This window comes from Lepidochelys olivacea (genome assembly GCF_965140295.1).
Source record: "Lepidochelys olivacea isolate rLepOli2 genome assembly, chromosome: 5".
In the NCBI taxonomy this organism is placed as follows: domain Eukaryota; kingdom Metazoa; phylum Chordata; order Testudines; family Cheloniidae; genus Lepidochelys; species Lepidochelys olivacea.
Genome location: NC_140415.1, coordinates 125,278,422 through 125,303,415, shown reverse-complemented (window position 1 = coordinate 125,303,415; position 24,994 = coordinate 125,278,422). Strand labels below are relative to the sequence as shown.

Sequence of the window (24,994 nt, the reverse complement as noted above, 5' to 3'; positions counted from 1 at the left end):
TCTCTCCTGGTGAAGCTGTGCCCCTGTTACTAATTGTCGAAAGAGTGACTGGGGGGGGGGGGGGAGAGGGACTCTGTAGCCCGCTGGTTAAAGAACTCACCTGGCAGACACAGGATTCAGTCCCTCTGCACCACTAACTCTTAAATTCTATAGCCCTCGTCCAGCAGCTTCAGCAAGAGAGACTGAAGGAGTCCCCCAGCGGACTATCTCTGGCCTAGCACCATGGCTCAGGCACTCACCTGGGAGGGACCAGATCCCTGTTCAATCCCCTTCCCATCAGGAGGAGGGGGGACTTGAACCAAGAGTCTCCCACCTCCCAAGGGGGGCTACCACAGGGCTAAAAGTTATGAGGGAGCTCCTCCCCCAGCTGTTTGGGGTGAGCTGACGTGCAGGTCCTATCTGAGCATGCCTACTGGATTGTGCCCCGCACACGAGTGCCATTGGCCTATCCTCCCCGGATCATACCTCGTCCCGGCCCTCAGGTGGGGGAGCGGAACCCAGGCCCCTAGAGGAAGGCAGTGGTGCACATGCCCAGAGGCAAAAAAACACAGACACCTGGGGAATTTTACTGCAAAAATGTCAGAGCCGCAGGAGTTTAGGCACCAGCAAGATTCAGGGGCTGTTTTGTGAGTCATAGTGGAGCCTAAAACTGGGACTTCAGTGTGAACTGTATGAATCTAGGCTCCTGTGTCTGTGGATAATCAGAGACCGTTGTGGGTCACAGGATAGCCACGGATTTAGAGGAATGCACCACATGGCCACTCTCTATGGGCCACGAAGGAAAGATTTCCATAAGCTAAACCTACCTCACTCTGATTCTAGTAGGGGTTTCTCCCATTCTGCAGGTTTTTTCTTTGTATTCCAACACCCACCCCTTATGAGCGACTTTAGATACCCCCTGTGTAACTTTGAAAGTTGTGGCTGGCCATCACTTCTGGCAGGAGTGTCCTTCAGCTAGCAAGAGGGACAAATAGGTGCAATAAATAGAGTGCGGGAGAAAGACGGTCATATAACCAGACTGCAAATACTACCCATAAATCTTCACCCCCAGCCTTGGCATGGATCTCAGTGAGGCAGAGGGGAAGAAATGACCTGATCTCTAATAAATCAGCTTTATTAACAAACCCCGCTGTTATCTTTGGCAATGGAGGAGCAGGGTGTATAACTCAAACAGCTTCTCACCTCTTCTGTGACTCATGCCTCTTTCATGTCTTTGGTCAACACCATCTTCTCACCATCTTATCTAGTTTTCACAAGGTCTCATGAATCAGCATCTTCTCCTCCTGCTTTCTTGTGCTTTAATACCTGGGGTAAAAAACCTTTCGTCACCTTTTCTATTTGTAGGGGCTTTTAGCTTAAATAAGTGTCAGAAGAGGTTTCAATCCTTCCCATATTGCTTAGTCCGGAGTTCTACTGGAGGCCACACACCTAAATGCAGTTCTGCTCACAGAGGACTCAGAAAGGATATATTTCAGAGTAGCAGCCGTGTTAGTCTGTATCCGCAAAAAGAACAGGAGGACTTGTGGCACCTTAGAGACTAACCAATTTATTTGAGCATAAGCTTTCGTGAGCTACAGCCCACTTCATCAGATAAGCTGTAGCTCACGAAAGCTTATGCTCAAATAAATGTGTTAGTCTTTAAGATGCCACAAGTACTCCTTTTCTTTTTGCGAATACAGATTAACACGGCTGCGTCTCTGAAACATATCAAAAGAGACTACCTGTACTTTTCAGAGCTGAGAGAAATTTCTTGACTAAAAAAAATTTCCCATCAGAAAATGTGATTGTTTTGAAATAGAAACCTTTCATGGGAAAATGTTGATTTAGACCAACTTTTTATTTATTTATTTTCTGATTGGGAGAATATCAATTTTTGGCTTGGCTTGGCACTTCAAAACAAAAGATTTCATTTCAAATTGATCATTTGAGAGCAGAAAGTTCATTTTGACCTTTTGAATCCTTTCAGTTCCATCCAAACAATGTTGACATTTTCTATTCCGGTTCAAAACTTCTTGGAATATTTTGACTGTTCACTATGATTTGGAGCAGAAAGTAATTTTGAAATACCTGAATTTCCTGTGAAAGAAAAAAATCTCATAATCTAATACTTCCCTGGAGAGAACGCTTCCCTTTTGGATGTCAATAATTCATGGTAGGAAAGCTGCAGCTGCATGTCCGAACTGATGAGAGAGACAGAATTGTCTCCTGGCTATTGGCATTCTATGTGAGCATAAATATTTGGTCACCAGTGTTATTGGTGAAAAATCAATGCTAGTTAAGCATCATAATGACAGCTCCATACTTTTCAGAGTAACAGCCATGTTAGTCTGTATTCGCAAAAAGAAAAGGAGTACTTGTGGCACCTTAGAGACTAACCAATTTACATGAGCATAAGCTTTCGTGAGCTACAGCTCACTCCATACTTTGATTCAAGTAGCTTCATGGAACATGCTTCTCAGGGAGAAATGTTAGAGAGGACATGAGCTGTAATTCTCAGACCAGAGACCAGGGACTAGAATCAGCAGTTCACAGGAATGCTGGGCCCCAACCGCTGGGATAATGGTCTTCTGCTGGGTCCCACAGGGTGCCTGCCCTCCTATGGGAACCTGCTTCCAAGCCGGGAACACTGATCCTTCTTGAGACTCTTGGTCTGGTTCTGAGATCTGCCTACCTGTGTTAGGAGACTGGACACAGAGGGAGGGATCGTTGGACACTGACGTGAATGGGAGTGCAGGACCAAGCCATTAGGCCTCGATCCTGCTCCCATTATGACGTCAATGTGAGTTTTCCCCTGTGTTCAGTGGAAGCGCCCTTGGGGAAAACCCAGTCCCTAGCCAGGGAGACAGAGCCAGAGCAGTTCCAATGTGTGGCTGGGAGGTGGGACTGGATGCAGAATGGCTGCAGAGAGGGTATTCATGCCCAGCAGTGCAGAGCTCAGACCTGTGGGCTGCCATGCGTGCCAGGGCACTGGTGTAGGTAGCGGGAGGGGGGGCACAGAGACAGGGCAGCAGAACTGCTGCAATGCAGATCTGTTCCTTACTTCTAGTGGGGGAGTGGCTGCACACTGGAGTGACTCCACTGGTGAGCTGCAGCTTGCGGAGCGGGGCAGGATTCCTTCCCCTTGCCAAGGGGCCCAGCACAAAGCCCATTATTGGGGGACACCCCTGAAGTCACTGGGTCAGGGCATCGCTCCACCTTACCGGGCCCTCCGGCTTTGCCTCCTGTGGGTGGTTCACAGAGTTGCCTCTTCACTCTGTGATGGGAGCATTTGCATTCAGCCTCCTGAGACCAATTGAAGGTATATGCCGCCGAAACGTGCAAGAAAACATAGTGGCACATTTCCCTTTCAATGCAATAGGTCAGGAGACCCAAAGGCCAGGAAGCACATTCCTTTAGGGCCGCTTCATAATTGACTTACTCCTAAAATGCCACTCGATGGTCCAGGCCATTTCCAGGAAAAATCCAGACAAAGCAAAACTGCTCAGATGAAGAGGGAAGAAAGAAAACTCTTTACCGTAAATTAAAGAAAGAGTCAGTAAATGGACGTAGTGTCAGCGAGCAGCGTCATCTCTGATACGTGGGGACAGTGGTTGGCAGCCCCACATCTCTAACCTGGGGGACGCAGGGGGCTTCGTCATGGGCTCCTAATAAGAACTATTCTGTTTTAACCTGATTTACTGACACATGACGTATAATCCAGTCCAATGGAATGAGAAAGAATTTCCCACCGATGTTTTGTCATTTCCACTCTGGGAAAGAAGTAAAAAACCCCTGGACCTCCCGGGGCCCTTGAGTCACTTTACAAGAAGATTTGTGATAATTCCTTATAGATGAAATTATATGGACAACTTAGTTAACGACTTGTTATGCAATTTAATCTTTGTTATGCACATCTGTGTTAGCAGTCAGGGAAACTGCATTACCTTGTCAGCCCACACTGAAATACAATAAAGAAAGAGTAGCTTATATATAAACTGGCTGAATTCTAAAACCTCAGCAAGATTAATGATTAGTTAAAAATCCTGGGCCAGATCCCTAGATGGTGCAAGCCAGCACAGCCCCATTATGTCCCCACATGGGTTTTTTAAACGTCTTTATCTACTTCCCTCTGGCTGGAGGGTGACTCACAGGCCTGGGTGCCCTGAGAATCGTCACAACCCAGGTCAAGCCAGCACACTAAAAATAGCAAGGCAGCCACAGCGGCACGCGCAGAGGGAGAAGCTCGCCACTAAAAGACGTGCCTAGCATCACACTCGGGGTGGCTAACCCCTCCCGCTGGGCTACACTTCCGATGGCGCTAGGATGGGTATGTGTCCTTGAGCTAGAAGTTCAAACGTACACCGCCAGGTGTCCTTAGGGTCTGAGTCTGTTTTGGATCAGCCCTCTGGGGAGAAAAAAGATTGTCAACTCACCCTGCCAGCTCAAGGGGCTGGATCACAAGGAGTTGTTCATGTTCCACCATTTGCGACCGAGGATGGTTTTGATTGTCGTTAGGGTGGTGAGGAGCCTTTTATGCCTCGTTCATTGGCACATTAACTGCAGCATGTGGACCGCATCTGAATTCACACCACATCCTCCTGGTAAGAAGCATGACTGCCATGTGAACCAAACACTTGTTGCTTTGTAGGCAAATGTCTGACCGCAATGCCAGATAAAAGCAGCCGGCAGCAATAGGAAGCTATGCGTGGTGCTGTGTGCCAAAGGGACAGAGCCTGCAGTGCTCACTCACCCACAAGCTCCATCGGGGTTTGCCCCAGTACTGTTACCATGTTATACACCTTGAAAGCAGCGGGGCCTAGTGGATAGTGCACTGGCCTGGGTTTCAGGAGACCTGGGTCCTAGCCACTGCCACTGGCCTCCCAGGTGACCTTAGGCAAGTCACTCTGCCACTCCGTGCCTCAGTTTCCCCATCTGTAAAACTGGGCTATGATCCTGACTGCCTTTGTGACACACTTAGAAATCAATAGCTAGAAAGTGCTATACAAGAGCTAGGGTTTATTATTATAATCTCTGGGCTGTTTCCTGCTATATTCTCTCACCATTAGGGGAACGAATCCCTCCCAACCCCCTACATTCAGTTCCCCTTTCTTGCATTGTGATTCCTGGTTATTGCCCAGTAATCTGTGCTTTCCCAGGCCTCCCCCCTGCAGCCAGCCGAGGTAACAGCAACACAGCCATGGGCGCCTCTGCTCGCCAGGCGGACTAGTGGGGCTGTGCCAAGCCAGATGTTGTCTGTGTGACCAACAAAGCACCTTGCAGTGATGGCGAGAGGCTTTCTGTAGCACAGCCAATCAATTCAGACACACTCTGCTTTATGGATGACGTGCAGGAGCAAAGGGGAAATCCCCTTCTCTCCCTTTGTGAGAGATAAACAGCTCTGTGCAGGATAGTCACAGCTAGGCTGGGGAGGTCCAGTCCATGCTGTGCGGGTGTGAAGCCACAATGCAGCCTGCCTTCTATACAGTGATAGCAGTCCTAGACCCACTGTCCGCTGTGGGTGGTAGGGGGACCAGTGGCCACCCCAGCTATGCAAGGGGGGCATGGCTAGTCCTTCCACGGCTGTGCTGCTCTTCTGAGGGCCACCCCTGGTTCACTGCACAGCCCAGGTATACAGGGCTCCAGGCCCCAAGCCAAAGCCAATGGGAGTTTTGCAGCAGGCCCCAAGCGGCCTGGGTTGTCTTATGCTGGCCTGGTGCACCTCTGATGAGCTTACGTGCACAGGCCCCAGCTTCTCCAGCCACAGCTACCACCAGTTTCACCCAGGGGAATTTTCAGCAGCGCCTACGTGAGCAAACCCACCCTGCTCAGGCACTTTGTAAATCTCACGAGGTGCCTGTCTGCCTCTTTGGGCAGCTACAGACCGGTGAAAATCTGGCCCTTACTGACACGGCCAAGCTCACCCAGGGGGTCTGTGATGGAGCCGGGAACTGAACCCAGGACTCCTAGATCCCACTGCAGCGCTTTCACCCTGAGGTCACCTTCCCTCTCTTCCCAGGCAAGAAAGGGAACCATTCCAACACAACCCTCCCCCTGGGGTGCAGTATTCCTCCAGAAACCAATCCGATGGCAACAAAAGAGTTTGCTGGGGTTACGCTGGGGAGAGAGATGGATAGTTTTGAACTTGTGGAAATTTTACTTGTCAAACTGTCAGATCTAAGTGTTGGGGATGACACTTTGTGCCTGGGAAAACATTAAAGACTCACAACTCTCAGGGATCTGGAAGTGGTGTACAGGAGCTGTGAGAGACCCAAGCCCAGAAAGCAAACAGGCAGGAAAACCACAATCTTTGCTCTTCAACAGGGGAGAAAGAACCTTTTGCCCATCGAGCAAAATGCTGTGGAGATGAGGGAGGGAAGGCAGCTTTCCTGAGCTGTTCCAAACTAGGGGAAGGGATGAGCAAAAATGAGACGTTATGTTTTCTGGGATCTGCGTCAGTTACTCAGCTTCTGGCAAAGATCAGAGAGGAGAATGTAAAGCTCAGAGGGGGCTCACACAAAGGAAAAGAGGAAGATTAACTCTGCTCTTTCCTGGGGCCTTCCTCTTCCTTTAGGACTCAGCTCCCTTAAGATTGCTGAAGCTGCCAAGGGCCGGTTGTACTCAGAGATGGCGCTTGCTAGATTCATCTCCTATTCAAGTGAAATGGAATTGCCCTGGCCAATGGCAGCCGGGGAATGCTGGGCCATCTTTGGCCACTTTTGTCTCTTTTGCAAATCCCTGCCCTTTAATAGCCATAGACAACGTAGGCGTATTTCCCAGTCACTGCACACCCCCTCTGCGCTGACCGAGGGCCGACATTGCCGGCTCCAAGCAATGGCCAGGAAGAGCCATGAGAAGGGTTAGGTGAGGGGACAGTGCAGGGAGGGAGCCCTGGGTGTTCTGTTCATTGTGACTGGAAGTGCTACATGCAATAACAAAGAGAGCGCAGGGGGTTTATAGCAACTAGGGTGAGCCTGGGGTGAAAGGGCGGGCGCCCATACAGCATCGCAAGAATCATCACATGTGGTTACTCCCTTTGGGCTCTGGAATAAACCACAGTCTGGGCTTCATCAACACGGCTGCAGGTTTTTTCCTGAAAACTTGTCCTCCGTTTCAGAGCAGAGGTGTGGGAAAACAAGGCTATGTCACACAAAGGGGGCCAGCAAGGGGCTGAGGAGCCTGTCCACTGGAGAGCCAGCCCAATCTACCCTCACCCCACAGCAGCAGTTGCTGTCCTACAGGGCTCAGCCCGGCTCCCTGCCTTGTGACCTAGCCCACCTGGTCACAGTGCTGCTCAGGTTTGGAGCATCCACCCTGCCACAGATGGGGGCAGAGGACCAGACATGCCAAAACCAAGGGGAGATCATGAGCCAGGTCGTAATGCCCACTGCGGAAAAGAACCACCACTGCAGGGGTCCTGGACTTTATTCAGATTCAAGATGACTGAACACCGTGACCTCCACTCCAAAACTGTAGCTCTATTCATAAACTGAGGCATTTCCACAGCATCAAACTCTATTTTTAATGTACTTGGAGTTTCCTGCTTTCTCAGTTTCTGGAGGAAACTCTGATGATCTTTGTGCACTCAGTGAGACAGGCACGTGCATCAAAGTGTGCCCCCATTTTACAGGGTAGAGCGTCTGAAATAACAGCATATGATGAAATGTCTTTGTTTTATCCATTTGTGAAGGAAATCCCCTATGAAAACTCCCCACCTTAAATAAATGTTACGCTTGCTCCGTGAAGCGCTAAAAACTGAGAAAATGCTTGGAAAACTCTCAGTCAGTCCCCTTGTGATCCTGCCTTACAATGCAGCTTTTTAAAGATGATCACATGGTATTTTTCCACAGAACCTGTGTGTAACAGGTGGTGTGCACCACTGTGGCGCCTCCTGCTGGTTGCTCTGGGAATTAGCTCTGTCCATCAGCCGGGCACCCCCCTCTTGTGGTGTGTCACTCTCCATCACTATTTCTCCACCATCTCCGGAGACCTGCCTCGCTCCCAGACCACGGCATCCTCTTCAGGGCATGGTCCTCCAGCTGTGCCCCAACTCAGTTGTCTCCCCCCTTCTGGGGGAACCGGCAGTCCTTCGCCCAGCCTCTCGCTGCAGTGGCAAACTGCAGCCCCTAGTCCAGCCCTTCACTCAGGGGCAAACGGCAGCCCTTTGGCTGGCCACTTCCCTCGGCAACCAGTGCGGGGCCAAGGCCCACCCACTACTCTGAACCCCAACCCAGGGACCCTATAGCTGGCAGCCTCTCCTTCCCCTCTGCTGCTACCTGCTTTCCCTGAGCCACTTCCCTATAGCCCCAGAACCTACTTAGCCCCTGAATCAAGCCCCCAGATACTTCTCTCTCAAGCTCTATGGAGAGACTATGCTCCACTCTGCCCTGCAGCCCTTCTTATAGGCCCAGCCTGGCCCTGATTGGCTGCTTCTAAGTCTTTCTCTGATTGGCTGTGGTCTGCATAGCCGCTCTAATGGCTGCTATTAACCCTTTGCCAACCAGTAAGGGGCAGCTGCCCCATCACATCCTGCCTCACTCAGGGTGCAGCCTGTACGGTGCTCAGGGAACAAGGCAGTAGTTCATTATTTCTTTGTTATCCGCTCTGTTCAATGTGTGGCCCTGCCTCATTCACAGCGCTCACTAACAGAGTCGATCTGGGGAGAGCTTGTGATCCAACCCTGAGTTTCCTGCAAAGAGAGGTGGATTTGTCCCTTAAAAGTTGGCAGATTATTGCCGATTAATATGGCTAAGTTACTGTCCATTTGTAGACTAGCAGCTTTTCATGAAGAGTTTAGTGTAGTGTAATATTGGTAACCACTTCCTTGATTTTCATGACAAAGCTGGTAAAGATACTGAAGGGCAGTCCTATGGTTTTGGCCCAGGCCTGGGCATCAGGAGACCCATGTCCTGTTCCTGGCTAGTCCAGGCATTTCTTGTGTGACCTGGGAAGTTAAGACAGAATTTTTAAAAGTGTCCATTAACTTTGGGTACCTCCATTGGGAACATCCAATTTTTGACATCTAGGTAGGGCCAGATTTTCAAAAGCACTCAGTACCCAGGAGTTCCCACTGTTCGGTGCCTAGAAGGCAAGGGGAGTGGCAGGCATACAGCACCTCTGAAAATCAGAGCCTATACTTACCGTCTCCCCAGTGGGAGCCTGAAGCCTTTAATGTGCTGCAAAGCACTTTGAGTGCGAAGGTGGTGTCTAGGCGCAAAGAATTAAAGATGAAAAACAGAACCAGCATGCTTCCTGTCGTTGGGCAGTAAATATTCCTAGCCTCTCATGAAGTTGCCATTGCAGCATCTGGGCATCCAAACCGGGGGAAAAACATGCCCCATCTGCATATGCTTTAACTTTCCTTTTAAGCAAACCACAGTGAGGCCTGTCATGTCTGAGCAGAGTACAGTATTAGTATATGCAGCTGGAATTTGGATAGGGGTGCAGCTGGATCACAAAAGTTATCAAAGAAAAATTAGACCTTCAATGATTATTCATTAGGCAATTTTTTAATATAAGTGAGTAGGATATTTAATGCATCATTATACAAATTTTCTCAAGAGACTTGGCAGTAACATCTTTGTTGCCTTGGTCAATTACAGGATCCATCACTCAGGCTGACTTGAGATAAAGAACAAAGTACTGTGTAAAGATAGCATTTACATTTTCCTGGGAAAAATACATGACCTTCTTAAATATCTCTATCTCACAAAGACTTGCTTTCATCTCTCTCTGTTAATATTCACCGTCAAGGCTGGTCCTGGGGATTATGACAGTTCTATTATATGTTAACAGGCCAACCCATCTTCTATTTGAATGCGTCAAGTATGTTGTACTGGGAGATCAAATCTTAAACTGCTTTGTTTTACGGAAGCTGATTCACTAACGCTCTGATGCATCAAAGATTCATTACACCCAGGCTTCACTTTACATCCGTGAGTTGTTCCAGTGGTACTATGCAAATTAAGCACGTGAGTGTTTGCAGGCTTGGGACCCAGGGCTTCCAGATCTGTTGCACACTTTTCATCTCATTCCGGAGAAGTTGGCCTTTTCACCAAGTTTTGAGTTTATACGTTCCTTCTGTGCTTATAATCAGCTCCAAGCATGTGCAAACCTAGATCCCCTCTAGTCAAGGTTCATTTAAACTTCCCTGGACCTAAGCTAAAGATAGTGGCCAGCCCATTGCAAAATCCTCCCAACGTGACCAGGTTCGGACATGCCACACTGAAAAGATACGATTGCTAAATGCTGGTGGACTTTGCCTAAATGGGGAGCAATGAACCTCTCATTGACACGGATGGAATGAAACATCTGATAGCAAGGTCCACTCAGAAAGTACACCTTTGTCTCAAGACGTATTAATGGCCTAATTAAGGACAAGAAGCAACTTCAGTGTCAGGCTGATGGCCGATAAACAAAACTAGGATTGTGAATTCCTCAGCAGACCAAATCACACAGACTTCTGGTGTGTCTCTTTCTCCCCTGGTGTCTAGAATTTCTGGATCCACACTGTCCGTCACCTCTGCTTCTTTGCCGGGGGCCCATTGATGCCTGTGGGTGAAATCTCTTTCCACTCTTTGGAGGCATACACTTCTTCTGCCATGTGTACTGCATATTAGACATTTCCTGGTAAGGGTAAGCAAATGCCAAATGGCTCTTACTGTGGTGGGAGAAGAAACCCACACTAGCATCAGCAAGCAACACCTTAACACCCTGCTAAAGAGCGTCCAAGCAGAAGCTGCAGGGTTCAATCAGCATGTGCACTGAAGGACCTCCCTGGTATAGCATGGGAGACAACAAAGAACAGCATCTTATTTCATCTTTGGACTCTGGTGGACGCAGCCTGGCTATGGTCCATTTTTCTTCACCATTTAGTTTCCTTCTTATTCCCTCATTCCGGGGTTTCCATGTCTGGCCATGCAATAGGGAAGTCTGCTGAACCGAGGAGGAAACTGTCCTGGGGTTTATATGTATTTGCTGACTGTGGCTCCCTTTCCCGAGGCTTTCCCTGTGAATTGTGGGAGAAGGGGTCTGGCGCAGGGCCTGTTTGATGGAGAACAGTGGTCTGGAACTCCCAGGAGGAGGGGGAGGGCTTGGGTGTACTGACGGGCTCAGGGGAAGGTGAAGTTATGGGGGCTCGCATTCTCCCCATCCCTTCCACCCCCATGCTCTGCTTTCAACCCTGGGCTTGTTTTCCCAGCGCAGAGAGGTGTGGAATGCTGCCCTCGCCCGGGCACTGGCGTCCTGCAGAATGCACTGATGCTATCTGCCTATGCCTCGCGGCATGCATGGGACCAGGCTTGTCAAGAATTTTCCTATTTCCATGATGAAAACTGATAGTTTCTTCCTACCTAATGCTCAGATTAGACGCCACTTGACAAATTGGCCCAGATCCCTGGGGCCAGCCCAGCTGCATTTGGAGCGTGGGAAAGGTGGCTCTGAGCCTCAGCCGCACTGGGGCCGTGCCTAAGGGCAGCGCTAAGTGACACCAGCTAGCACAGTCTCCTTGGCTCGGCTCCACTGGCAGGGACTAGCTGGAATAGAGTGTGGTCTGGCTCTGCCTTCTCACACAGTGAGCGTGGGCCCGGCTTAGAGCTGGGTATGCTGGCGTCATACGCCCTTGGAGGGCAGTTCCCATCCCTGCTGTGCGGATCAGCCCAAAGGGGCCTGAGCAGGGGCCCCATCGTCTCTCCTAGTAGGGTGGAGAAGGGCTCTGGAATCACTTTGCTGCCTGTATATGGACCTTCCCCACATCCCAGTACTTTGTGATGTTCTGTCCCCTGGTTTTCTCTTTCCTCTTCACTTGTTTGGCAGTCTGTTTGCCCAAGGAAGATCAACTTACTTCTAGCATTGGGCTATTCAAGAGATCCTACTTAGGTGAGCACTGGAGAGACCACTGCTGGATACTGTGTCCAGCTATGGTATCCACTGTTCAGAAAAGAGGGTGACACATTGGGTAGGGTTCAGAGAAGAGCAACAGGAATAAGTTGAGTTCTGGAAAAGCTGCCTTACAGCAAGAGACTAAAGAAGCTCAATCTATTTGTTTATCCAAGAGAAGAATTACGGGTGGCTGGATCAGCCTACAGTACCTACATGGGGAAGAGTTTTGGGAGAAGAGGGTTCTTTAATCTAGCAGATAAAGGCAGAACAAAATCCTGTGGCTGGAATTGGAAGCTAGATGAGTTTCAGACTAGAAATATGGTGGACATTTTTAACAATCAGGGGAATTAACCACAGGAACAACTTACCTAGGGATGTGGTGGATTCTTGATCACTTGGATCAAGATTGGTATCTGTTTCTAAACTATATGCTCTAGCTCATCCATAAGATATGGGCTTGATGCAGGAATTGCTTGGTGAAATTTTATTCCCTGGGCTATGCAGAAGGTCAGACTAGACAATCATAACGGCCCCTTCTGGCCTTAAATTCTGTGCATCTCTGAATCTTCATGACCAGTTTTCCAACTGGTTTCAGTAAGCTCTGTTCCCCTGCCTGAGGTTCTACAGTGGGCCCTTTCCTGCTGCAATCGAAGCTAATGAGAGCTTTGCCATTGATTTCAGTGAGCGTTGGACCGGTCTGAATGGTGGCTTGGTTGGAGACCAGCGGTGGGGGTCAGAGAGTAGCAACGCACTCAGCCCCAGCCACTTACCAACCCGATTTTTTTGTCACTGACTTTTCTTTGTGCCAGTGAAAGAGGGCGGAATGCAAGTTTGATCACTACCTCTCTCCTTAGAAAAAGCAGTTGTCCTGCCAGCTCTGAAGAAACCGCTCCTGGAGCACAGAACCTACGAACTACTGCCCAGTATCAAACCTGCTGCTCCTGAGCAAGGACGGTCAGAAGCCTGTGGGGGTCATCTAGCTGAAGGCAATAGGCGAGACACCCCCCCGCCACACACATGCACACACAATCCAGACCGAGCCCTGGACACGGAGTGCAAACCGCACTGGAGGCGGGGAGTGGCTGCACGCATAGATGCGGAATGAGACGGGAGAGAAAGCCGAGTCTGTCCGTAGCAGGGTGCTCTCCCACACCAGTGCTCCCATTTCTTTCCTGCCTGCTTTCTCTGGCCCAGCCGAGCCGAGAACCAAGGTGAGCTGAGGAGGAAGTGGCCACTTCAGGGTCCTCCTCGTCCCCTCTCAGGTGCCCTCACATACCAGCAGCCTGAACCATGGGCCCCTACACCCGCCTCATCCCTGGAGCCTCAGCTCTGGAGGGACCCCTACCACCCTTCCCAGGTGCCTCCTCACCACACTCCTTCCCTCACCCCTCCCTGCTAGCAAGACTTGCCCTCAGCTGATGGGTCTGTCCCACTTCCTGGCTGGTCCCCAGCGCTGGAGGAGCCACCGTGGTTTCAGCAGCCGGCAGGTGAGGACCCAGCATGCTGCAATGTGAGCCCGCAGAGCGGGACCTGGGTGCCAGACATGACAGGCTCCCAGCTGTGATGCGCACGGTTGCTAGTTAAAGTGGTTGGGCCATGGCCTGGTGCCCCCCATCCCTGGCTCCTCGGCCTATAGATTCATAGATACTAAGGTCAGAAGGGACCATTACGATCATCTAGTCTGACCTCCTGCACAACGCAGGCCACAGAATCTCACCCACCCACTCCTGGGAAAAACCTCACCTATGACTGCAAGCACATCAGACCTGGCTTCTGCTAACGACACCCCCCGGCTCCCACCCCCCAGGATACCACATGAAGTTCAAGATCTCAGCCTGGCCTTGGACCTGGGTTTGCCTCACGCTAAGAGCCATGACAGCTGCCACCAAATCCACAGTCTAACCCCGGGGTGAGGCGGCTGGGTGCGGCACACAGAGCTCTCTCTGGGGAACCCCCATAGGCTGTCCGAGCCGCCGCAGACCAGCCCCGTGCCCATTCCCGGAGCAGGGTACACTCCTTCCACCTGCCTCCGCTGCACAGGGCACTTTACAAACGGGGAGTTTTAAAAGCCTGGATTGAATTTCTCCACTGGGAGAGGAGCGGCGAAGGAAACCCACGCGGCAGATGCCTCCCTGGAGCTGTGGAGGCGAATGGAAAGATCCTGGCATTGCTCAGCTCCTTCTTCTCAGGCCAGTCCTAGAATGACCCTCTGGGTAACTGCGTCTCCTGCTACGCAGCCCACAAGGCTCAGTCCTCTCCCAGTGTTGTTCACCCGTCTGTAGGAAGCTGGTGAGAAGACCTGGGCTGCCACGCCTGCCGCACACAGATAACAGCAGCCCCTTTCCCTCAAACACAAAACAGCACCACCTCCCCGCTGGCTCAGTGCCCGGCGGAGAGCAGCACCCGGATGGAGAACAGCTGGCTAGAGCTGAGCCCACAAAGACCGAGGCGATGCAGTTCGGCAAGGGAGAGCACTCTGAAGAACTTACCTGATCGGTAGCATTCCCACGCCGGAGAACACCTGCCCTCGTTGTGGTAAGGGTAGAGGCAGGGTTCCTGGAAGCCCCAGTTCTTGGCTGCAGTACTCTTCCCCCAGAATTGCCTTCTACAGCGAGCTACCCTGTGCAGACATCACCTCATGCTGAAATCAATGGAAGCTGTACAGGTGTAAATCAGCAGGCATTTACATTTCCCAATCTGCAATTTATATACCTAAGCAAGGTCAGGCCTGCTGCAGCGTGTGGTTTCCAGAGGAGACCTGCCTTTGTTTTATTTAACGGTCGGAAGGTCTGCAGCACGCAGAGGCAGATGACTTGTCCAAGTTTACACAGAGTCATTAGCTTGGAGTGAGACAGAATTGGGTCCTTACCATCTCCTAGTGGGCAAAGCAAACGGCCACCATGTTGACAGTCTTCTTAAAACTAAACCAAACTAGGAATTGAGGCAGTAGCCAAAGCCAGACGACTGACTCAGGCTTGCTGTTTAGTAGCGAGCGCGTTGGAGGAACGATTTTGATGTGTGCTGCACGGCATGGTATACGGCAAAATTAAATATCAGCGTTTACCTTGGAAATAACCAGTTTTCTCAGGTCGCAACAAACCAAAACATGTCTTTGCTGGAAATATGTGACTAACCATGATTCATCTCCAAGCACCCATGCTGCCGAATGAGGTTTTCAATTCGATTCAAGTTAGCTATGCAGGGACACCAGCCTTCGTAAGCAGGAGGTGTTCCTGTGAGACTAACACAATTGCAGCTTTCACGGTACTTGTGGGAAACAGTTGCAGGCCCATCTGCTGGCTCGTGAGCTGGAATTAAACTGTGATTTTTATGGGATTAAAAAAGAGAAGCAATCTGGTTTTCTTTAATTCCCGTTGTTCTAAATGGACAAGGTAGTCAGACGATTTCAGCTTCAAAACACTGTGGCTGGACACAGTGACTCTTCAGTTACACTCTTTGCACCACGTGCAGGTGCCTCTTTCTCTGTTTGCAGGATTTATTTTATTGTGGCCGTGCTGAGGAGCTGCAGTCATGGAGCAGGGCTCTACTGTGCTAGGTGCTGTACGAACGCAGACTAAAAAGAGCAGCCCCTTCCCCAGAGAGCTGAAACTTTAAGACAGACCAGTCTCATTATGTTGGAGCTGGAGTATAGACCAAAGGCTAGATCGTGTCCCTCGTGTGCGGGTAAAGTCAGCTCGGAAAACTCCACCAGTGGGAAGCTCAGAGAGACTCACCAGGGGGAGGAATGGGGTGTGCCTGCTTGCAGGGTGAGCGCAGTGGTTCTCCGATGCTGCAGACAGACTGAGCTCCATGAGCGGCAGGGATTGCAGGGCAGGGCAGGGAGGCTTATGCTTATTGGAGCCTTGTGGCAATCACCTGGCCTGGCTCCACGTCACTCCCCCTTCAGAAGAAAAGGTTCACACCGCGGGGATTCAGTGCTGCTAGAGACAGAATTTGGACCTGGTTCTCTGAGGCTGAGCAACCTCAGCCCCCAAGGACTGCAGGTCTGAAAATAAGGCCCTTACTTCCCACGGTGTTTCCTCATTAACCAGGCTGTTTGTTCCATAAAAACTTGGAAATAGGATGAGAACAAGGGGAATGTTTTTTTCGTTCCTTTATTGTTGTCAGACACCTCAGAGATTTCATTGTAATGCTTTTACAATTACACCTCTTGGACTGTGATCCTGCAAGTTTGGTCTTGGACCGGGAAGAATGTGGGATGCCATGGCCAGCTGGATGAATAGCAGCTACTTCGAGCACAGCAGAACAGAAATCTCATAGCAGTCCACTGGTAAGAGGAGATTCCCTCTTGCTCTGCGTGCTCACTAACAGGCTGTAGGGGAGGTGATCAGAGGGAGGGAGTCTGGCTCAGATCCTTGGTGTCGTTTGTAGAGCTAACTGGGAATTTTCCATCCAAATGATTTTTCAACAAAAATGCAGTTTCTGCAAAATCAGTGCAACCATTCTCCTCCCTGGGCTGGGGTCCGTGGCTGGACTACATCTCCCATGAAGCACCCTGGTGTCCCCTCTGGCTGAACTGCCACCGTGCATCAGGGAAAACAGAGCACAGACAGATGTAGTTCAAGTCTGAACTGAGGTAAAATTAAATGTTTCGATGTTTCCGAATGGACATGTTTTGGAACTTTCAGGGGTTCTGGAAAACTTTAGCTATTTCAACTTTTCCTCCCAACTTTAGGGGAAAAAAGATGTCAAAATATTGGAATTTCCCATGGGACAGAAATTCCGAATTTTCAGCAAGCTGTAATCATTTGCGACTATGTTTTCCCCTGCAGAAAGCCACTTATCACGTGAAAAGAGCAGGGGCTTATTTTTTGTGGTACAATTTTTTTCAGGCTGAGTCTTTGTGTGTCTTCTGACACCCTCACGACAGCAGCACATGTCCCTGAGACCATGAAGGTTGTTTACTGCACTTCCAGCTAGCAGACCTTTCAGCACGAATTCTTTATTGCTAGCGTCTTGTTCAGAATGCAATGGCCCCCTTTGCTCAGTGCTTTGAGCCACTGTGCTCATATTACATGTACTCTGCATTCCTTACATGGGGTGCTCATGATTTTAACCGGTCCCTGATGGGCTTTAAAATGTTGAAGGGTGTAGGCCCTGGCTTCATGAAATCATCTTCTTGAGCTTTGTCCTGAACGGGGTAGCGTCCAGAGCTCAGATCTCCCAACCGGGTGGTCAGAAAATGGGGAGAAGGGTCTGGTGGAAAATCTCCACAACAACAAACAGAACAAAACATTTCCATCCACATTTTCCATGGAAATTTGCAACTTAACTGTGAAAACTTGAAAATTTTCAGGTGAAAACTTTTGATTCAGAAACGCTACCACAGTGCATCATGGCAGTTGTAGTTCTAGTACCTTGTACTCCCCTCACCCTCCCCATTCTCCTCGCCCGACTGGCCTACATCTCCCATGAGACACCAGGATCTCCCCTCCTGCTGAGCCACCTCAGGGCAGCCCGAGAGTCCCATGGATTGAGGCGGTGCATCTTGAGGGTCCCATGGATTGAGGTGGTGCATCCCATGGGGGATGTAATCCAGTATTTATAAATCAAATTTGGTGTTTGGTTTTTCGACAAAAAGTCAAAATTTTCTGAGGAAGGAGGAGACTTTTCTGGGGGAAAAGAGTTTAATTGAAAACCCAATTTTCTCTCAAAAAACAGTTTTTGTGGAAAGTTTTTGACCAGCCCCAGTGGCAATCTTTTACACCTCTCAGGGATGCCACTTTTCTGTCTGAGGCCACAGGCCATTCAGAATTTGTGGCCATTGGCCAGCTATGTCACTCACTTCCCCTTGACATTTCTCTCAGCCCCTCCCCTCCACACTTTTTAAACATCTAAAACCTTGGCTCCGTGAATATAACTCCGTATTTGGAACCTTTTGGGTCAGTGGGGACAAGGTTGGTTGGGAACTAGGGAGTTTTTTAATCAATACAATTATTATACTCAATGATAAAGGCAAAAATTGAGGTCCAAAGTTTCCCGCGAGCTAGGCCCAGATCTAGTACGTACTATGTAACACAGTAGACAGATCCCATTTACTTCAATAGGATTTAAACGTGACCCAGTCCTGCAAGCTGCTTTGCATACGCAGACCCATATACCCACATGTAGCCCCATTTCATTCACAGATTGCAGGACCAGACAGGACCATTATGAGTATCTTGTCTCACCTCTTGCCTAGCACAGGCCAAAGAATGTAATTGTAGTCCAGATGGCTCCTCCACGGGGCTGGAGCCCTCCCCTTCTGTAAAGAGTGCATGCCTATATTTCCCTCCCTTCAGCTAAAACTAATCCAGTAATTAAGCCAGACATTTTGTTTCTTATTTCCAGAGATTTAATCGCAGTGTTTCACAGAGGGCAATATCTAGCTCTAGCATGCTTCCTGTGGCAGGTAATTCTTTTAAATATGCATTTTTCAAAAAGAGGACTACATCATAGCTACCTTGCTCCTCTGGAAATGCTGAGCTGGAAAACAACTTACAGTAGCGAGCCCATGTTTTACTGATGAGCTGTGGGGGTCTGAGGCAGTCTCTTTTTGGGGGGCTATAATTTTAAAAATAGCTCATTCAGCATCTTGTTTTGCACATGGCTAACTTCACACTTTATCTTCCTATTCAGATGTGAGCCTTTCTGTTTCCAAGGGCTACATCTGCATGCAAGCCACAAAGAAAATCAAATTGTTGTCTCAAAGCAAGACGAGGCTATAATAGCTGGAAGTCTGTATTGATGGGGTGCACGTTCTGTTTCGTTGCAAACTCTGGAGTCTTCAGATAATTTATTAGCCCTTTTCTATTTGCAGCTGTGAATGATATTAATGCTTTGTAGACACACTTTAAACAAATCTCACAGGGGAAAAATGAGGGTATTAAACCTTTAGTGGCTTTAATAAAGGAGACTGTGATCCGTATCAAAATGAACAAACCCAAGACTGTGCAAGCGACCTAGATCTCTGGCCCCTTCTCTTCCCAGCCCAGCCTCTGAGCAAACGCCCAGGCCTGGGAAATGTAGTGAAACACAATACAAGTCACTGCCCCACTCCCACCCAAAATGGCTGTATTTCCAAAATGTTGACAACGTACCACTTGCAATGAAGACAGCACTTGACTGTGGGAAGGAAGGAGTGTGCTCCAAGGATCAGACCAGGTGGGGAAAGGGAAGAGAGAGACCCAATTGTTTTACATGACACGTTATTTTAAAAAGAATCCATTTTCCTGGCCCTACTCTGGAGAACGACCCTAAAAATGGCATCATGGGCATCCTTCACACGTGGCTCTATCAATTCTGCTCAATTTACATGTAAAATCACAGTGGGTGAAATTCTGGCCCCACTGAAATTAATGGGAGTTTTGCTAACTGCCTGCCCTGCAAACACTTCCAGGACTGCGAGAGTTGAGCTGAATTTCTTCCTTCTCGTATATTATCCCCACGAATTAAACGTCTGCACTTCAAATTAGCCTCAGCTACAGCCCCATTATCTTCAAATGATGCTCTCAGTCACACCTAGGCAATTCCATTGCCTCAGCTCGGTTGGTCTGGGAGAAACAGAGCCCTGCTCCCTCTCTCCACTGTGCAAGGCTAGCAGGAGGCCAGTAGCAGTCCGGCTTTATTGCAGACACTAACCTCAGCAGAGACAGCCCTGAACACACCCACCCAGAGCAGAGCTGCTGAGCCAGAAAGGGCCATGTTTACATTCCACCTTGTGCAATGCTGGACAGGGTCCACTGCTAAAGCGGGGAGGAGGGGACGTCCCGAGGCAGGGGATTGCTAGTAGCTGGACAGGCCTCTTTTAGGCTGGGTTCACCAGCTTTCTACTCCGACGCAGTTAATCGTAGCTGACAGCTTCATTTCCAGGTGAAGACAGCCTGTCGCACAGGCTCCTTCCCTCCGCAGTATTCATGAGGTTTAGATTCAGATTCTAATTTATGCTTTTTTGCTGACTGCTGATCCCGGTTCAGGCCCTGCCCTGGACGAGATGTACACCATAGCCGCAGATGAGCCCGGCCAGGCGTGCTACCCTGGTGAGTTGGGGGCTTGTGGAGTTTTCACTTACCCCTTCTGTCATTAGCAGGGTGGCCAGACATTGGTCAGATGGTGCCCTAGCACAGGCAGAGTCTCCTGTCCCGCCCCCCCAAAAATAAGCAGTAGGTTAACACACTATTAACTCGAGGCTCCCCCCTGCCCAGGTTACTCACCTCTGCTTTCTGCCACTTACTTCTCCAGCTCTTCCCCGACCCACCCATGCTGGAGCAGCTGTTCACATCTGACTGGAGACAGGAGCGGTGCCTCACAAGGGACCAGAGCCACCTGACTTTCAGCCCAGCTCCTACCACAAGGCCAGATCTCCCCTGGAAGACGTCTAGTCATAATGCCACCCACTCCCCATCCCCAGGCAACAATTGCAAAACCCCATTGACTTCAATGGAGCCAGATTTCAACCCCAACATCGCATGAGTTGTCAGCATGGTGCACGAGAATGGACCACAGTGTGCCGTTGGTGTTTGCACCAAAGAACGACCACAATAGCACAGCTCAGCCTGCCTTTGAAGACAGCATTGCAGACTCATGTCTAGCTTGCTGCCCTCTGCCTCCCCAAAGCCTCTTCCTGCATTCCTGCTTCCCAGCATGCCTGGGCACTGAACATCGGGCTCTGAATATTTTTCCTCCCAAGGATGGTATTGGGCCCCACTCCTGCAAACACGGAATCATCTGCCTCCCTTCCCTGATTGGCACGGGCCAGATCCTGGTCCATGGAAAGACTCCCCTTCACTTCAGCTATTGTACTAAACCCTGTAGGAGAGATTTCTTGTCCCTGTGTAACCCCATTGATTTCAATGGAAGTTGGATCATTGACTTCAATGGAGTTACACCAGCAATGCATTTGGCCCTATCCGTGCAGGTTTTTCACATATCCCTCCCTGCTCTTGTCGCTACAGTAGCTGTTGTTACAAGGCTTCTTGACTTCCTCATTGTCCAGACTTCTTTCCTTTTCGCTTAACCTTATAGACAGATTTTTAGAAGAGGTTGAATCTCCGACAGTCAAGTAATTAATTTATTTGCCTCATTTAATTCATTCAGGGGTCTGCAGTCTCGCTTGTACTTCTTTTAGCCTTTCTATATGTGTAAACACTTATTCAAGGAGGCAGTATGGTCTTGGACTGGGACTCAGGAGGGCTGGGTGACCTTGGGCAAGTCACTGTCCCTATCTGTGCCTCAGTTTCCCCATCTGTGATATAGTAGCCGGGGTTGTTATTATGACCACCTTGTACTATGGCTCCAGAGACGAGCACCTGTTCTAGGCTCCATTATCCGAAATTGTCAATTATATTGAATCTCCCTGTCAGTACTGGCTCTCCCCTGCCCCCATGAGCTGCAGTCCATGGGAATTCCCAGGCATGCGTCAGGATTCCCAGCCCTGTTCTTGTGCTTTGCTTTGCCCTGGCACTGAGCGGAAGCAGCATGATGTCTTGCTTTCTTTAGCTGGACCAGCTTCTTGAGCCACCTACCAGGATTTCTGGCCTGTTTCTTCTGCTGGATCCCTTTCAGTGCTCTCATTCACCTGCTGGATTATTCACCTCCTGGTGCTTTTGAGCAGGGGTGTCAAAGTCATTTCATCGGGCAGCCCTGAGCCAATACCCAGCCATTTCGCCTGGGCCACGAAGTTCAGCAAAAGTCCTTAAAATAGAAATAACTAAAGTTAAACCAGGCTGGTAATTAGACTCATTTACTTTTGATTTTAGTGACTGCTACCTACGTTCCTCAGTACCTAGCTTCTCTTAGCACCCTTCAGTGCCCTTTCCCCTCACCTGGACATGTGCCAGCTTCCACCAGACTTTGCCACTCCAGCGCCTCGTGAACATGGCCAAGCAGTTCTACACCTGTACATGAGGGATTGCTGCATTGGAGTCCGGCCTGCAGGGCTGCGATCTGGAGAGCTCATCAGCATGCTGCTCTCCAACTCACCAGTGTGGACCCTGCAGGTATGCACTGACTGTTCTTAGTGTGCACCGATCTAGTCCTGTTTGACACAGAATACTTCAAAGCACTCCAGATGGGGAAGTTAGAGTCCAGCATGCTGGTCTGCCATACAATTCACATCCCCGTAGTGCAGACTGCAGGGTCATGTGGACAAGCTTAGATATTTATAGGAAGTCTGTTAGCCGGATGAAACTATTCCAAGGGCTGAATCTGGCCGGTGAGCCATAGGTTTGACAGCCCGGCTTTACACCAACAATGCAGACACCCTTCTCCTCTCCTTCAGGGGCTGACAAAATGTCACCCAACTCTGGATATTAATTCTATACTAGCTGCAAGCACCAGAAACCAGAGGTCACAAGCCAGCGCTATTCATTAAACTGAACGCAGGAATATGCAAATTCACCTACTTCATAAAATTATATATATATTTTTTTTCTGACAGAGCCGAGATTGGACTGGCGTAATAATGAATATAAATTACAGAGAAATAAAATAATCCATTTCCATTAGTAACACCTGTCGCCAAGAAAGAATTTAATGCCATGCAAATGACGACAAATTGCATTATTAGGGTACTGCTCCCCTAGGGTTGCCCCCCCTCTGCGTGATACCATGCCAGTGGACATATCCCGAGGTGTCCTAGCTAACACTTATCCCTGCTGCTCCCATCATTTCACTGTGGCGGGGCTCTGGCCAGGGTTTTCTCAGTGCGGGGTCCTGGGATGTAGAATTCACTTAGAATCATAGAATCCTAGAATATCAGGGATGGAAGGGACCTCAGGAGGTCATCTAGTCCAACCCCCTGCTCAAAGCAGGACCAATCCCCAACTAAATCATGGGGGCTTTGTCAAGCCTGACCTTAAAAATATCTAAGGAAGGAGATTCCACCACCTCCCTAGGTAACGCATTCCAGTGTTTCACCACGCTCCTAGTGAAAAAGTTTTTCCTAATATCCAACCTAAACCTCCCCCACTGCAACTTGAGACCATTACTCCTTGTTCTGTCATCTGCTACCACTGAGAACAGTCTAGAGCCATCCTCTTTGGAACCCCCTTTCAGGTAGTTGAAAGCAGCTATCAAATTCCCCCTCCTTCTTCTCTTCCGCAGACTAAACAATCCCAGTTCCCTCAGCCTCTCCTCATAAGTCATATGTTCCAGTCCCCTAATCATTTTTGTTGCCCTCCGCTAGACTCTTTCCAATTTTTCCACATCCTTCTTGTAGTGTGGGGCCCAAAACTGGACACAGTACTCCAGATGAGGCCTCACCAATGTCGAATAGAGGGGAACAATCACGAACACTTCCCTCCTTTTCTCTGCCTTATCCATGGGTCAATTGAAAATCTCAGGTTTTGTCCCCTCTCAGCTCTTTTTTTTTTTCCTGGAGGGGTGGGAGAGAGTTGAGGGAGACAAGCAGTTGGGCGGGACAAAGTTTGTAGGGGCTACGGAGGGACTAGGGATGAGTCGTTCTATAATTATAACATTGGCACGTGTCCTCAGGCTGAGCACACTTTAAATATGAAAATAAATCATAACAACGTTGTTCTCCTGGAGGCCTGGGGTTGAGCCTAGCTAGAAAACTGCCCAGGGCTAACCCCCTCTGCATTCCCCACTCACCAAGGGTTCTCCTGGAGAACGTGGGAACGAGCAGACCAACCACGCTGCCCTTCCCTGCTCCCACACTTCTCTCCGGACCAACACGGGCCTGGCCCGGGGCTCTCCAAAGGCCATTGATTCTTCAGAAGGATGGGGCTCCAGGGAAGAAGGGTGCTAGTCAATCCCAGGGCCTGTAACCCTTCTAGTGCTGTGCCTGTGACAATAGCCCTGCAGCCTGGTTGGCAATGGGGGCAGTGGTGGGCCCAGGCTCAGCCCCGTGAGAGAGAGGAGCTCTGAGAAGCAGCCAGCAGCTGTAGGTGACTGCAGGGAGGAAAGACCCAGGTACCGATTCTGCACTTGCCAAGGAATTGTCACAGGTAAAGAGCAGGGGAGATGCTGGGGCTGGAGGCAGCCTGGGAGCCATAGCCTGGGAGCTGGCTGTGAAAGGAAGGCCAGGCAGAAGGCAGACTTGAGAGCTGGGGCTAGGAGACTGATGGAGAAGCTGGGAAATAGGCTATGACAGTCCCAGGGTAACTGCCCCTTTAGCCCCCCTCCAGGGTCTGCTCCAGGAATGCCCACTCAGGCTTCTAGCCACGCTACAGCTCCCCTGCAACCCGCTGTGAGTATCCCAAGCAGGCCTGACTCGCGTCCAGCCCCTGTGCTTTGCTCTTTCTCCAGGGACAATGTTGGCTCTGATTTTCCAGGAACCAAACAGCTCTTCCAAAGCAGAGTATGCCGATTTATGGAAAACACACTGAACAATAAAAAGGTCCAAACGCATACTAACCACCCCCGAAGTCACCCATTACCCGCACAGTGGATACTGTGCTTCCAAGCCTCCCCCAGAGTGGGGTGTGCCCTTGGACCAAAGCTCATGTCCATCTGTTGAATCAAAAAGAAGGCCCCTCTGTCAGGTTAAGCTCAGCCTTTTATACCCAAAGCCCTTTCTTTGTCTCCTAGGAACTCCGGTACTTGCCTGAACCAGTCTATGTGAGCCATCCCTGGGGTGGTACTTCTCTGGAGGGGTTTACAGGCCCAGGGACGGCCGTAGTCGCACCCCACTGTTTGCAATTCCTGGAGGAGCTGTGGTCACCTTCCCCCATGGAGCAGAACCCAATCCGTAGGCCGTAACAATCCACAGAACAGCCAGAAATAAATTGAATACGATACGGTCCCCAAAAATACGGTGTGTGTCTTTCACAGCAGCGGCAGCAGGATGCAGGGGGAGCAGCCTGCAAACAGGGAATTGAAACAACCGCTGGAGCTGGAGGACAAAAGGAAAATGCAGAGTAACCCCCTATCACCACTGCAGTGGGACGCGGTTCTCTGGTCAGAGGGCCCTACAGATCAGTGCTCCCTGGCCCTCCAGTACAGGAATGGACCTGAAGGAGATCTAGGCCTGAGAGGCCCCAGGAGGTGAAATTCCTTTGCTCATCTTTATTCCCGCGGGGAAGAGTTAGGAAGCACAGGATTGATCAAGTGTTACAATAGCATCAGGGTACCTGAACTCTCATTTTCTGTCTGCCTAGTAAAGGGTCCTCCTTCGCTC

General features: G+C 49.8%; 1 long non-coding RNA gene across 1 annotated transcript; it reads left to right on the top strand.

Moving 5' to 3' along the window:
- The first annotated feature begins 19,661 nt into the window (after window positions 1-19,661).
- LOC311521118 lies at window positions 19,662-24,636 on the top strand. Its single transcript, XR_014711800.1, has 3 exons — window positions 19,662-19,895; window positions 21,615-21,854; window positions 24,406-24,636. It is a non-coding gene; the product is annotated as an uncharacterized lncRNA (long non-coding RNA).
- Window positions 24,637-24,994: the final 358 nt, after the last annotated feature.